General features: G+C 45.7%; 1 pseudogene; it reads right to left on the reverse strand.

Annotated features, from left to right (window-relative positions):
• Positions 1-9779: 9779 nt before the first annotated feature.
• LOC142844188 (eukaryotic translation initiation factor 4 gamma 1 pseudogene) lies at positions 9780-13709 on the reverse strand (annotated as a pseudogene).
• Positions 13710-14287: the final 578 nt, after the last annotated feature.

Raw genomic sequence — 14287 nt, forward strand, 5'->3', positions numbered from 1 at the left:
CTTACTATAAGAAAGTGGGCTCAGAAACTGGCCTTTGCCACAGCTTTACAAAATCCATCTCTGGCTATGGTCTCAGCTAGCTGATAAGTTTCTTGGGCCCCATGAAGATTTTTTTATTTTTATTTTTTATTTTTTTTCTGGAATTTGGTCTCTGGAATAAAGTTTGCTTCTGGTTTATTAGACTTTGGTGGTTGTTGGGGCTTCTGTCCTGCCCTGTTCCTACAATTGTTAAGTCCCAAAGAAATCACACAGAGGTCTATATTAGTTATAAACTAATTGGCCCATTAACTCAGACTTCTTATTAACTCTCATAACTTATATTAGCCCATTATTCTTTTCTATGCTAGCCACTTGGCTCAGTACCTTACTCAGTGAGGCAGTCATATCTTACTTCTTCTGTGGCTGGGCCATGACTACAGACCAAGCTTTCCTCTTCCCAGAATTCTCCTGTTCTTGTCACCCTGTCTCTACTGCCTGCCTGGTTGTCCTGCCTCTACTTCCTGCCTGGCTACTGACCAATCAGCATTTTATTAAAATACAATGGACAGGGTACAAACCATTGATCCACAGCAGGTGGTCATCCTCATCTTTGCATGACCCCCTGGAACCAGCAGTGCTCTTCCTGGTCTCCCTTCCCCGGCCACCTGGGAGCAATGGCATTCATTAAACCTGGGCTTTATCTAATTCGGTTTGATTTGGTCTGATTTGGATTATTGCATCTTCAGAGAGGCGTTTTGGGCTGTAAAAACCTTTCAGAGACCAGTGTGCGTAGGAAAAGCATCTCCTAGCCTCTTTCAGGGACCAGTGTGTGTAGGAAAAGCATCTCCTAGCCTCTTTCAGACACCAGTATGTGTAGGAAAAGCATCTCCTAGCCTCTTTCAGGGACCAGTGTGTGTAGGAAAAGCATCTCCTAGCCTCTTTCAGGGACCAGTGTGTGTAGGAAAAGCATCTCCTAGCCTCTTTCAGGGACCAGTGTGTGTAGGAAAAGCATCTCCTAGCCTCTTTCAGACACCAGTATGTGTAGGAAAAGCATCTCCTAGCCTCTTTCAGGGACCAGTGTGTGTAGGAAAAGCATCTCCTAGCCTCTTTCAGGGACCAGTGTGTGTAGGAAAAGCATCTCCTAGCCTCTTTCAGGGACCAGTGTGTGTAGGAAAAGCATCTCCTAGCCTCTTTCAGGGACCAGTGTGTGTAGGAAAAGCATCTCCTAGCCTCTTTCAGGGACCAGTGTGTGTAGGAAAAGCATCTCCTAGCCTCTTTCAGGGACCAGTGTGTGTAGGAAAAGCATCTCCTAGCCTCTTTCAGGGACCAGTGTGTGTAGGAAAAGCATCTCCTAGCCTCTTTCAGACACCAGTATGTGTAGGAAAAGCATCTCCTAGCCTCTTTCAGGGACCAGTGTGTGTAGGAAAAGCATCTCCTAGCCTCTTTCAGGGACCAGTGTGTGTAGGAAAAGCCTCTCCTAGCCTCTTTCAGACACCAGTATGTGTAGGAAAAGCATCTCCTAGCCTCTTTCAGGGACCAGTGTGTGTAGGAAAAGCATCTCCTAGCCTCTTTCAGGGACCAGTGTGTGTAGGAAAAGCATCTCCTAGCCTCTTTTAGGGACCAGTGTGTGTAGGAAAAGCATCTCCTAGCCTCTTTCAGACACCAGTATGTGTAGGAAAAACATCTCCTAGCCTCTTTCAGGGACCAGTGTGTGTAGGAAAAACATCTCCTAGCTTCTTTCAGGGACCAGTATGTGTAGGAAAAGCATCTCCTAGCCTCTTTCAGGGACCAGTGTGTGTAGGAAAAACATCTCCTAGCCTCTTTCAGGGACCAGTGTGTGTAGGAAAAACATCTCCTAGCCTCTTTCAGGGACCAGTATGTGTAGGAAAAGCATCTCCTAGCCTCTTTCAGACACCAGTATGTGTAGGAAAAGCATCTTCTAGCCTCTTTCAGGGACCAGTATGTGTAGGAAAAGCATCTCCTAGCCTCTTTCTTCATATTCTCTGGCATTAGCTCTATTTAAACAGGTATAAAAAAACTAGGCCAGCAGACACCATTTTGGGGACAATACCCACGACTCCTAAGGCTCTGATTTCTTTTAGTTATCTAAAAGGCAAACTCTGTCTTTAGATTACTGTCCTCCTCAAAGCTCATTCCCATCTTTTTTTCTCATAATTTCTGTAATTCTCACAGTAGTATGCACACAGAATTTACATGGCAAAGAAATAAACCTACTCCATGATGGTTTGAGGACAATGCTGAAGTGCTCTCATCGCAGTGAAAAGTCTGTTCATTCAGAGTGGCCAGAGACTATCACACAAGGCAGTGCTGAGTACTGAGCATATTTTTGCACTACTGTCTAACTGTATGTAGGTTCTTCTCTTTGATTAAATCCTGGGAATCTGCATTCAACTTCAGGAATCTGTTTTTTTTTTTTTTTTTTTTTTTTTTTGAGAAAGGGTGAGGGAAATTAGGTAACTGAGCTTTTGGCCAGCACTAGATATTGGAGGATGTCCTGGGACATCAGTCATTCGTAGCATGTTCTCTTCCTCCCTTTCAGTGGTTTTGGTGCTGAGGGTTTGGGGAGAGGTCTGTTATGAAGGAAATAAGGGTTTGGCTTTGGCAATTTAGTTTGGTCCCTTGGAAAAGAAACCTGAGTTGGGTTGTGTGTTATTTTTCTTTGAATACCCACAGTGTGCCAAGAAACATGATGGAAGCTGTTGTAAGCTTTTAGTGAGCTCAGAGTTCAACAGTGTGGAGGATCCTTCAGAGGAGAGCTGAGACCCAGGTTCAGGAATAAGACCCCGAGTTGTGAGGAGGCTTCATGAGTGATCCAGTGTGTGGCTTACTCACACTAAATAAAGATGGCAATAGATTCAGAATTGGGAGTCAAGCTCAAGAATCAGTGAGTAATAGCAGTAGTGGGGAAAAGTTGCCTCATCCAGGAAGAGAGGAGGGATGGATAATTGTGTCAAGAGAGTTCAAAGGGGTTAAGTTTTTGTGAGTTTAAAGATGACAATTTTTATTTGTTGGTAAAGTTTTCTGAAGGGTGTATGCTCCTAATGGGGACAATGTCTGTGTAGCATGCCTGTCTAGTGCTTAGAGCATTGACTCACAGATGCTTTGAATGGCCTGCCTTCCTCATCGGTCACTTTCTCACTTCTTGTCCTAGGCTGTTGCAGTGTTTGATTGTTCTATGACCTTTACATCCTAGATCACAACAATCCTGGATCTTTGTCTCCAGGATTGCTCTGCCTTGTGATTGTCCCAGAGTGAAGGAGTTCTCCCTACACAGCTGTAGCTGGCTCCAGAATGACCATGGGTAGCCTTAATCTGCCCTTTGTCTTCTGCACCTTTTGTTCAACATATGTAAATCATGTCTGGAGTTTCCTAAGGGTACAGAGCCTAAAAAGACTTGGTTGGGAAAAATTTGGCACATGTGATATTTCTTTTTTTTCTTTTTTTTTATTGATTTTATTAAGCTATACATTTTTCTCTGCTCCTGACCCTGCTTCTCCCCTCCCCATCAACCCTTTCCCATGGTCCATGTGCTCCCAATTTACTCAGGAGATCTTGTCTTTTTCTATTTCCCATGTAGATTAGATCCACATATATCTCTCTTAGGGTCCTCATTGTTGTCTAGGTTGTCTGGGATTGTGATTTGTAGGCTGGTTTTCTTTGCTTTATGTTTAAAAACCACTTGTGAGTGAGTACATATGATATTTGTCTTTCTGGGTCTGGGTTATCTCACTCAAAATGATGCTTTCTAGCTCCATCCATTTGCCTGTAAATTTCAAGATGTCATTATTTTTTTCTGCAGAGTAGTACTTCATTGTGTAAATGAACCACGTTTTCCTTATTCATTCTTCATTGAGAGGCATTTAGGTTGTTTCCACGTTCTGGCTATGACAAACAATACTGCTATGAACATAGTTGAGCACATGTCCTTGTGGTATGATTGAGAATCCTTTGGATATATACTCAAAAGTGGTATCACTGGGTCTTGAAAAAGGTTGTTTTCTAATTTTCTGAGAAATTGCCATACAGATATCCAAAGTGGTTGTACCAGCTTGCACTTCCACCAGCAACACAGAAGTGTTCCCTTTACCCCACATCCTCTCCAGCATAAGTTGTCATCAGTGTTTTTGGTCTTGTCTATTCTTACAGGTGTAAGAAGGAATCTCAGAGTTGTTTTGATTTGCATTTCTTTGATGACTAAAGATGTTGAACATTTCTTCAAGTGTCTTTCAGCCATTTTAGATACTTCCTCTGAGAGTTCTCTGTTTAGGTCTGTACTCCATTTTTTAATTAGGTCATTTGTTCTTTTGATGACCAATTTCTTGAGTTCTTTTTATATTTTGGAGATCAGACCTCTGTGTGATGTGGGGTTAGTGAAGGTCTTTTCCCATTCTATAGGTTGTCGTTTTGTCTTGTTGACCATGTTCTTTGCTTTACAGAAGCTTTTCAGTTTCAGGAGGTTCCATTTATTAATTGTTTCTCTCAGTGTCTGTGCTACTGGGGTTATATTTAGGAAGTGGTCTCCTGTGCCAATGCATTCAAGTGTATTTCCCACTTTCTCTTTTTTGATGTTCAGTGTGGCTGGCTTTGTGTTGAGGTCTTTAATCCATTTGGACTTGAGTTTTGTTCATGGTGATAGATATGGGTCTATTTTCATTCTTCTACATGTTGATATCCAGTTATGCCAGCATCATTTGTTAAATATGTTTTCTTTTTTTCCATTTTATATTTTTTTGCTTCTTTGTCAAAAATCAGGTGCTTGTCGGTGTGTGAATTAATTGGGTCTACGATTCTTTTCCATTGGTCCTCCTGTCTGCTTTTATGCCAATACCAGTCTGTTTTCAGTACTATAGCTCTGTATTAGAGTTTGAAGTCAGATTGTGATGCCTCCAGAAGTTCTTTTATTGTACAGTATTGTTTTGGCTATCTTGGGTTTTTTGCTTTTGCATATGAAGTTGAGTACCATTTTTTTTGAGGTCTGTGAAGAATTTTTGCTAGGATTTTGATGAAGGATTGCACTGAATCTGCAGAGTGCTTTTGGTAAGATTGTCATTTTTACTATGGTAATTCTATGTACCCAAGAACATGGGACATCTTTCCACTTTCTGGTGTCTTCTTCAATTTCTTTTTTCAAAGATTTAAAGTTCTTATCATACAAGTCTTCCACTTGTTTGGATAGAGTTACTCTGAGATATTTTATGCTATTTGTGGCTATTGTGAAGGGTGATGTTTCTTTGATTTCTTTCTCAGCCCATTTATTATCTGTGTAAAGCAGGGCTATTGATTTTTTTTTGAGTTAATCTTGTATTCTGCCAGACAAATCTGGCACACTGTGATATTTTTTTAATCAAGAATTTATATTTGGCATTGTCCCTTTGGAAGCTTAGTTAGGATGTTTTGGGTATATGGAAATCAACTTGCTAAAGGTGCAGTTTGGAGAATAATAAAAAAGGCCATTGGCAAAGGGAGGGTATCTCCTCTCTCTGAGAGGCTGAGTCCCCCTGCTGCTAGAAAGGCTAAAATCATCCTTAAAGTGCTCTCTGTGTTCTTCCACCAACTCACATGAACCCCCACCCATTCTACAAGGGAAATCTCACTTTCACTTAGAAAATTTTGGTCAAGTCATTACTTTTATAATGAACTCTGAATCCTCAACCTGGATGTGGGTTCTTATGGGTTTGTGGAAGAAGATAGAGGACACTTTAAGGATGATTTTAATCAACTCCCAGCCTGTCAAGCACTGGCCCCTCCCCGGGGGGGGGTCAGAACTATTCCCACAGTCTATTTAGGCTCACTTTGGAAAAAGGAACACGTGGTTTTGGGTTTGCATGGGCTCCTTCACCCACCATGCTGTCTCAGTCCACTCAAGAGTGTCACATTTATTAAACACGGGCATTTTAATTTGGTCTAATCTGCATTGGCAGAGTGGCTTTTTAAAAGATTAAACCAAACAGTTAGTAAAGTCCCAAACTTGTGGATAGTATTTAGAAGAGAACTAGACAACAATACCCAGATAGGAAGATAAACCACCAGGTGACGTAAGACTCAGAAGTCAACCCTAAAATCCCCAGCAGATGCTTCTCAGAAAACAATGCACACGAGCATGAAAATCCAGCTGAAGTCAAAGGAGCTTTCCTTAGTTAGTTTGGGGTGCAGGACATGCAGTGAAGTCAGAAGGGACAGGCATGAACAGCTGAGCCTAGTAACTGTTATAATTTTAAAAACAGTGGGCTGCAGCCTTGGCAGGTTGAAGCCAAGAGACCCCCTGGTGAGTGAGAGAGAGACACCAGGTAGACAGTACTTACTTGGGTACAGGATTTTATTGGGGAAGGGAGGAGGAGAGCAGAGAGAGAAAGAGGCTCAGTGTGGTCTCATGGGAAGAGAGAGAGAGAGCGAGAGAATGATGAGAGAAAGAGAGAGTGTGAGAGAAAAGATGAAAAAGAGGGAAAGCAGACAGTATTCCACCTTTTAAAGGGATAGGCTCAGCACATGTGCACAGAGACCATACAGCAGGCCAAGGTACTGTCTGCATACTGGACATGCAAGTGCAGGGGTGACACACTGCCTGGTCTCCAAGGGGCAGGCCAGATATGCCTGAATGCCAACAGTAACTATAGATCCAGACTGCCATGGTACTTACTTGGGAGCAGAATCCTTGGGAATAGGTTGAGAACTAAGCAGAGAAGGGACAAGAGAGAAGAGAAATAGGGAAAAAAGTGTAAAAGTAGGGAAAGGGCAGAGCCAGCAAATCTCAAGAAGCAAGCTGCCAAGTATTTCTTTTAAAACTAAAAGAAAATATGTGTATGATTGTTTGGCCTGCATGTGCATGTATATATGATTACCGCATGCTTGCAGTACCTGTAGAAGCCAGAAGAGGATATTGGATCTCTTGGATCCAAGTGATTGTGAGCTGCAATGTGAGTTCTGGGAACTTAACCTGGGTGGTCTACCAGAGCAGCAGGTGCTCTTAGTAATGAAGCCATCTCTCCATTTAACATTATAGGACGACAACAAAAGAGAGAGTTCTGTGTGGTTACAGAAACTACTCTGAGGAGCTGGGAAATGACTCAGTTATAAAGAGAAATAAGGATCCCTAGAGCTTGCCAGCCAGCCAGCCTGTCTAAAACAGTGAGTTTCGGTGAGAGACCCTTTCTGAAAATAAAATGCAGAGCAAGATATTGGATTTTAACCTCTAGTCTCTACAGCAACATGAATGTATCTTTACACATACACATAGACAGAGAGATAAAAATATTTAAAATATTTCTTTTTTAAAATTTTATTTATTTTACATACCAATCACTGTTCCCCTTCCCTCCTCTCCTCTTGTTCCCTCTCCTCACCTCCCATTTATCCTTCTTCAATCCACTCACTCAGTCTCCATTCAGAAGGGGTAAAGCCTTCCATGGGAGTGAACAAAGCATGGTTTGTTGAAGCAGGACCAAGCTCCTCCCCCTTGCTTTAAGCCTGAGCAAGGGATAGGTTCCAAAGAGCCAACTCATGCATCAGGACAGGTCCTGGTCCCACTGTTAGGGGTCCCACAAAAGACCAAGCTATACAGCTGTCACCCAGTTACAGTCAGTTATCTGCTGTCAACAAGTACCCATGGTGCTATGATCTATTTCAGTGCAGGCTACATGTTAGGAGCCGTTTCCCCCCCAAAATTATTACAGGAACCATCGCCCTGGGGAGTCTGCAGAGAACCCCACACCCCCGATTGTATTGAGAACTGTTCTATTGGCAGAGCCTACCCCACGCCCAATTATCTGTTAATAGAGAGCTATCTGTTAGCGGAACCCGCCCCACACTCCAACTATCTAGAGAACTAGGTTTGTCAACTTGTGACTTCCTGGCCGAGGAATCGTGACCTGACCTTTTGTAACCTCCTGGCCTACGTGACCAAGGTGAACCACGTGGCAAGAGCTCAGGCCCCTGTGCCCTGCCCCCCCCCCCCCCGAGATTCCTTATTCTATATAAGCTGTAACCCTTTCTCTAATAAAGGGAGGCTCTGACAAACCTAGCATGGCCTTCTTCCCCTCTCTCCGCTCATATCTTCCAGATAGCACCTCTCCGGGACCCTGGAATTATTGAACTGCCAGGCGGGTTACAACCCCTAGAATGAGTAACCCGCCAAGGCGGTCTACAGCTACAGAAGAACAGGTGTCATTGGTGCTGTTGATTACATATGGATGTTGCTGAAAGGGGGTGACTTTTCTATCAGGCACTTCTTACTGCATGTGTCTAGACTACACAAGTTCCATTTTTAACAACATCTTCACAACTAATCTTTTTTTTCAGAGTGGATCAATTGTAAATCTATTCTGTCATATAATTAAGTTAGTCCTTAAGTTGGTGATCCTTTTTTAAACACAACAAATAAAATATAATAAGATAAGCAAAAACTATTATATTGAGGATGGACCAGGCAACTAAATAGAAGGAAAAGAGCCCAAGAGAAAGCTCAAGAATCAGAGACTCACTCATTTATACACTCATGAGCCCCATAAAAAGACTAATCTGAAAACTATGCTATATACATAGAGGATCTGGTGCAGACCCAGGCGCTTGCTGTTTCAGTCTCTGTGAATTCAAGTGAGCCTTGCTTAGTTGATTCAAAGGCCCTTGCTCTCCTGGTGTCTTCCATCCTTTTGGCTCTTACATTTTTCTTGCTTCCTCTTCTGTAAGGTTCCCTGAGCTCTGAGGGGATGGTTTTGATGAGACTCTCTCTCAATGCAAGGTCTGGCTGTTGTCTTTGTATCTGTTCCCATCTGCTGCAGGAGGAAGCTTTTCCAGTGATGACTGAATAAGGCACAAATCTGTGAGTACAGCAGAAAATCATTAGGAGTCATTTTGTTGATTATTATTTTTTTAGACCAGTAGTGTTTTGTTTTACCCTAGGTCACTGGGCTGTCTAGTCTCTGGCTCTTGGTTACCCAAGTCTATCAGGTATGGGTTCCTTCTCGTAGAATGAGCCCTTAAGTCAAATCAGATATTGGTTGCCTAGTCCCACAAGTTCTGTGCCATTATTGCCCTCACATATTTTGCAGGTAGAACAGATTGTAAGACAAAGATTTTGTAGCTGGGTTGGTGTCCACATTTCTCCTTTGGTGGCTTGTAGAATACTTTTCCATACCAAAGACACTAGAACTTAGGGGTGAAGGCTCCATATAGGTGCCAGCTTGACTTCATGTTCAGTGAGTTGTGTGGATATTGTCCTCAGCAATAGGGCCCTGATGTCAGCTTGTAGGGAACAACCCATTGTCTTAGCAACAGCCTGGGTTGTTTGGATATTTCCACAGGACTCCCTTGGCTAACAACTTAGTTGAATGTAACCCAGTCCTGGTACCAGAAGCCTCAAATGGTGACAAGAAATGGCCAGATGAGACTCTATCTCCTGTTATCAGGAGACCTGATTAGGATCACTTTCATATATTGTAGGAAATTTTCACTGCACTAGGTTCCCATATCATCCTCCATTTCCCCTCAATCACAGCCATCTCTCCCCACATCCACTTTTCAACCGTATCTCCTCTCCCTACTTGATTCTCCCCTCTCTGTCCCCCCATGTTTAGTCCACCGTTAAGTCTATTCTATTTCCCTATTCCCAGGAGATCCATGTGCCCCCCTAGTACATTCCTCTAACCTCTCAGTAGCTAAGAATTATAGGTTGGTTATCATTTCTTTAATAGCTAATGTTCACATATAACTGAATGGGTATGGCTTACCTCATGAAGGATGATTTTTTTTCTTGTTCTCTCTACTTTCCTGTAAATTTCATGATGTCATTTTTTCACATCTGAGTAATATTCCATTGTGTAAATGTCATTGAGATGGAGATATTCCTCAATCATGGCCTTGGATTTCTTCTCCACCTCATCCTCAGAGAGTGCAGCCTTTGGAGGGCTCACTGGTGGGAGAGTGGCTTCCTGCTTTACAGGATCCCGACCATGATCCTCTGTGAGGCTAGCTGCCTTGTGCAGTCCCTTGGGCTGGGAAGGCTGCTCTACTCTGCTCCTCCACTTCCTTGCTAAAACTTTGCTTGGTGGCTGGTGTTCTGGAACAATCAAGTCGGTTCCCACAGCCACCTCCCCATTCACTCCGCTCTAGTCGGTCTTCCCGTCCCCAGCTTTCTCACCTCGTTCCCGGCTTAAGCTACTCCTCTGTACAACATGCCTGTTATCTGTGTTTTCTGTAGGTAATGCTTGTTGAAGAGCAGAAAAGTGATTCAAGGTACTATTAGCTAGACGAGTGGCTTCTGATGCTGTGTCTGAGGGCTTGGTCCCTGAGCCTCCACTGCTGCCCTTGCCCCAACTCAGGCGCTCTCCTGGTGCAAAGAGTTGCTTGTTAGAATCAATGGAACCAGGTTTTGTGATCTTGGTGAGCCATGAGGTGTCAATGGGATGGCTGCCTTTGCTGATGGGGACAGTATTCCAGCCATGATCACCCACAAGTGGAAGGCCACGGCTGATGGGCGGGCCTGGAGGACCACCCCTGTTGACTGAGTTTTCTGTCCTCCTGGTTCCCGCAGTCGTTAAGTCCCAAAAAAATCACACAGAGGCCTACATTAACTATAAACTGATTGGCCCATTAGCTCAGGCTTCTTATTAGCTTATATTAGCCCATTATTCTTGCCTATGCTAGTCACATGGCTTGGAATTTTTTTCAGCAAGGCAATCACTTCTTGCTTCTTCTGTGGTGGGCTCACTACTGCAGAAAGAGCTTCCTTTTTCCCAGAATACTCCTGTTTTCATTGACCTGCCTCTACCTCCTGTCTGGTTGTCCTGCCTATACTTCATGCCTGGCTACTGACCAATCAGCGTTTATTTAAAATATAATTGTCAGAATACAATTGTCCCACACCATACCCCGACACTTGTTGCTGCCCTTGGCCTTGAGCTGCGGCACTTTGATATGTTCTCAGTGTTCTTCCATCTCAGCTTCCTTGTGGATCTGATCAACAGTCTTGGGACCCTGACACCCAATTGCTCTGCTGCAGATCCAGTACATCCTGCAGCATAAAAGAGATACAAGATGAGGTCTTCTTTTCTTTAATAACTTTTTCCATTTGGTTGAATTACTGATTCATTCGAGGCTTGGCTTTTGCAAAGTCCAGGTCTTTGCCAATAGTGGTGAGGAGGTGGCAGAGGCATTCCAGGGACTCTTCATCATGGCTCTTAAGTAGTTTGACCACACAATCATGCATTATTGTTTCTGTTAACATCTTCAGCTTGAATAACTCTCCAATGAACTTGATATTCCCTAAATAGCATTGCTGAGCTATGTCCCGGGCTTCTTCTAGTTCTTCTTTCAGGCGACCCCGTTCTTCTGCTGTAGCAGCTTCATCCATCTCTTTTTATTTTTTCAAAAACATCATCATCTTTGTCTTTCTCAAATTCCTCCTGTCATTGATTTAACAACAGTTTTCAAAAATTCACAGTCACTGTTGGCTTTTCTGCAGTGGGCACTTTCAGTGCCATGAGGCAGTGGCACATGTTGGCATAAGCCACAGAGAAGTTGGGCTCTGAAATGGCTTTCTCAATGATGATGTCAACAACTCCTTTGAGGTATTCCTCATGTGAATGGCCAGCTGTGTCACCTGCTCCATCAGCTGCTGGAACATCTGGGGTGTCAGCTTGTTCAGGATGGAGCACACCCTGTGAAACAGTTTCTGGATTTTGCTTCCGTCAGCATCCTCTTCCTCTCAATCTATCAGCTGCAGTCCTTTTGAACTGGGTTTCCAAGCCTTCTCTGCTTTGCTCAGTTTTATGTCTTCAGTCATTATGACTGAGGAAATGATCTTGTGTGTTTCCTTTCGTGGGCCCTGCTGAGAGTGACTGCGACCCTCGGGATAGCTCCCCACCTGGCCCACCCCTTGGGGGCCCATGGTTGTTGAGGGTTGGTCAGCCAAGGTTGGCAAAAGATGGAGTGAAATGTGGGCTGCAGTATATGCCAGGTAGCCTGGAGGGATCCAGCTGCCGAAGTGGTGTTTTATTGGCCTTGTCCAGTACCACATCGGTGATATGGGGCAGTCCTTCTGGTTTCTGCATACTGGCAAAGATGAATTGAGAGCCGAGCAGGAATTCCCTGTCATAACGCTTCTTTCTTTGAAGGTTCAGAGGCTTCCACTGATCTGACTTGTACTTGTACTTCTGCTCCCTAGGCTGGACGTTCTCAGCATTGTGGATTTTGTCTTCCATAGAGTCTCAGGTTCCATCTGCTTCCTCAGGCTGTGGGGCACAGTGCTGCCCTCAGACTCTGGGCTTGGGTTGATGCTTGTGGGAGGCTGATTCTCTACCTCTGGTACTGCTGGTCCACCTCATTGAAGGCCTCTAGAAGGTCACCACAGCCTCCTTCTTATTTAGCTCTTTAATTTTCTGCCTCCTCTTTGTCACAGAGCTGCCACTTGGGTGGCTGCTGCCACCTCTAAATTTTTGAGACAACTGGGCAGGGACAGGAGTGCCGTCAAGGGGGAGTTCCTCAGCTACCTTCTCACTCGTAGCTCCCCGCCCTCTTCTTCTTCCTCCTGAGCAGGAGAAGTATCTGAAGGAGCCACAGATGGAGTGGCAGAGAGAGTGGTGGCTGGTGCCATGGATGAAACCTCCTTGACCTGTTCCTCTGGCTCACTGACTGGGTCACAGCTTAGGTCCACAGCTGGTGGTGGTGAGGGGGCTCCATTGAGCAGTTCCTCAGGCTGGGCAGATGGAGCAATGGGCACAGGTGATTCAGATGCACAAACTAAAAGAGGGGGGAGAAGCTGGCTCTGTGCTTGATTCCACCTCTGGTTCCCAGATCCTTGGATGGGTTTCCGCCCTGTGAAGTGCCAGGGACGCGGAAACCGGGAGAGGACTGGAAGAGAACTCGGATTCTGGAATGGGTTTGCTAAGGGTCACTTCTGCTTCCAGTATGGGTTCAGCAAGAGTGGGTTCTGGAGAGAGGCAATATGGCTCCCCAGTTTCACAAGAGATGAGGGGCGATTCTTCTACAGACATTTGTATCATCCCCGTTGTCATAGTGTCCCCAGGAATAGAGAGGACTCCAAGATTAGACTCAGACCCTGGCTCCAAAATTGGGGGTGGTGATGAGGTTGGAGAAAGTGATGAAGGCAGAGATTCTGTGCCAGGGCTGTGTTCTGGGCCAGGCAGTCCTGCTGCCCCCAATAGCTGCTTATCTGGCCGGATAATGACAGCAACCCAAGGCGACTCCCCATTGGGCTGAGGCTCCAGGCCGCCTTCCATCTGGGGAGGAGTAAGTGTGGAGGCAGTGCGGGCCCCAGACATGATCTCTTCTGTGCTATCCTTCCACGCTTGGTTTGGTTCTCGAATTCGGATAGTTTTCCAGTCCTTCTTAGGGGCAATCTGGGGCGGCTGGTTCATCAGAACTGGGGCAGGAGCCACACCAGCAGGAAACTGCTGCACACCTTGGGCTGGATAATAGGCACCAGGTAGGTCCCAAACTCGGTAGGGCTTGCACCGGGATAGAAGCCTGGAGCCCTTGGCTGCACAGGGTACTGTTGTTGGGACAACATATGCGGAACGCCCCTGTCCAGGGATATAATAGGCTCCTTGGGAGGCTGAATAGGAGATCTGGGAAGGGGTCATCACTACTTGGGATCCAGCAGGGTAGACATGGGTAGCTGGGCCAGGACGGGCAGGGGCTGCACTCTGTACTCGGGAGGCTGCACTGCTCGGGGGCTGGGCCTGGCTAGGGTAGAAGTGTTGGCAGGCTGAGAAGGCGTGTTTATTTGTGGCGTGCTAAAGCCCACCGGGGCAGTATGCCCCCGGGAGAAACTTTGGCTGTGGGAGTCCAGGGGACCTGGCTGGTGGGGGGGGGCTGTGGGCTGAGAAGCTTTGTTTATTTCATTTGGTGCCACATCAGGGTCCCCCCAGCACCCTCTCGGTTAAGAATAATTCCACAGTGCGGCCTACAGGTTCTGGGCATCCGACGGCCTAGGGCTGGGAGATGAGGTACGGTATCAACCCGGCTCCACGGGGCCCAAGCCAACCAGATCGGAAAATCCAGGTCTCGCTGGCACCAGGCTCTCGGATCACAAATGAAGCCGGCTGCCTCGGCCGTGGTGTCCCCACCCCCTACCCCGGGATACCGGGTTCAGAGCCTGCCGGGGCACTCTCACGGGGCCAGAGAGGCCTGAGACCGCCCGGGAATACAAGCCAGGAAGGGCGCGAATTTGGCCGCGCCAGCAGGGCGGGCGGCGACGGCAGCGGAGCCGGCTCGGGGCTCCTCCCTGCCAGCCGCCGCCTCCCTGCCCTGGGCAACCGGCCAGTGCCAAAGA

The sequence above is a fragment of the Microtus pennsylvanicus genome, chromosome 2 (assembly GCF_037038515.1).
Source record: "Microtus pennsylvanicus isolate mMicPen1 chromosome 2, mMicPen1.hap1, whole genome shotgun sequence".
Classification (NCBI taxonomy): Eukaryota; Metazoa; Chordata; class Mammalia; order Rodentia; family Cricetidae; genus Microtus; species Microtus pennsylvanicus.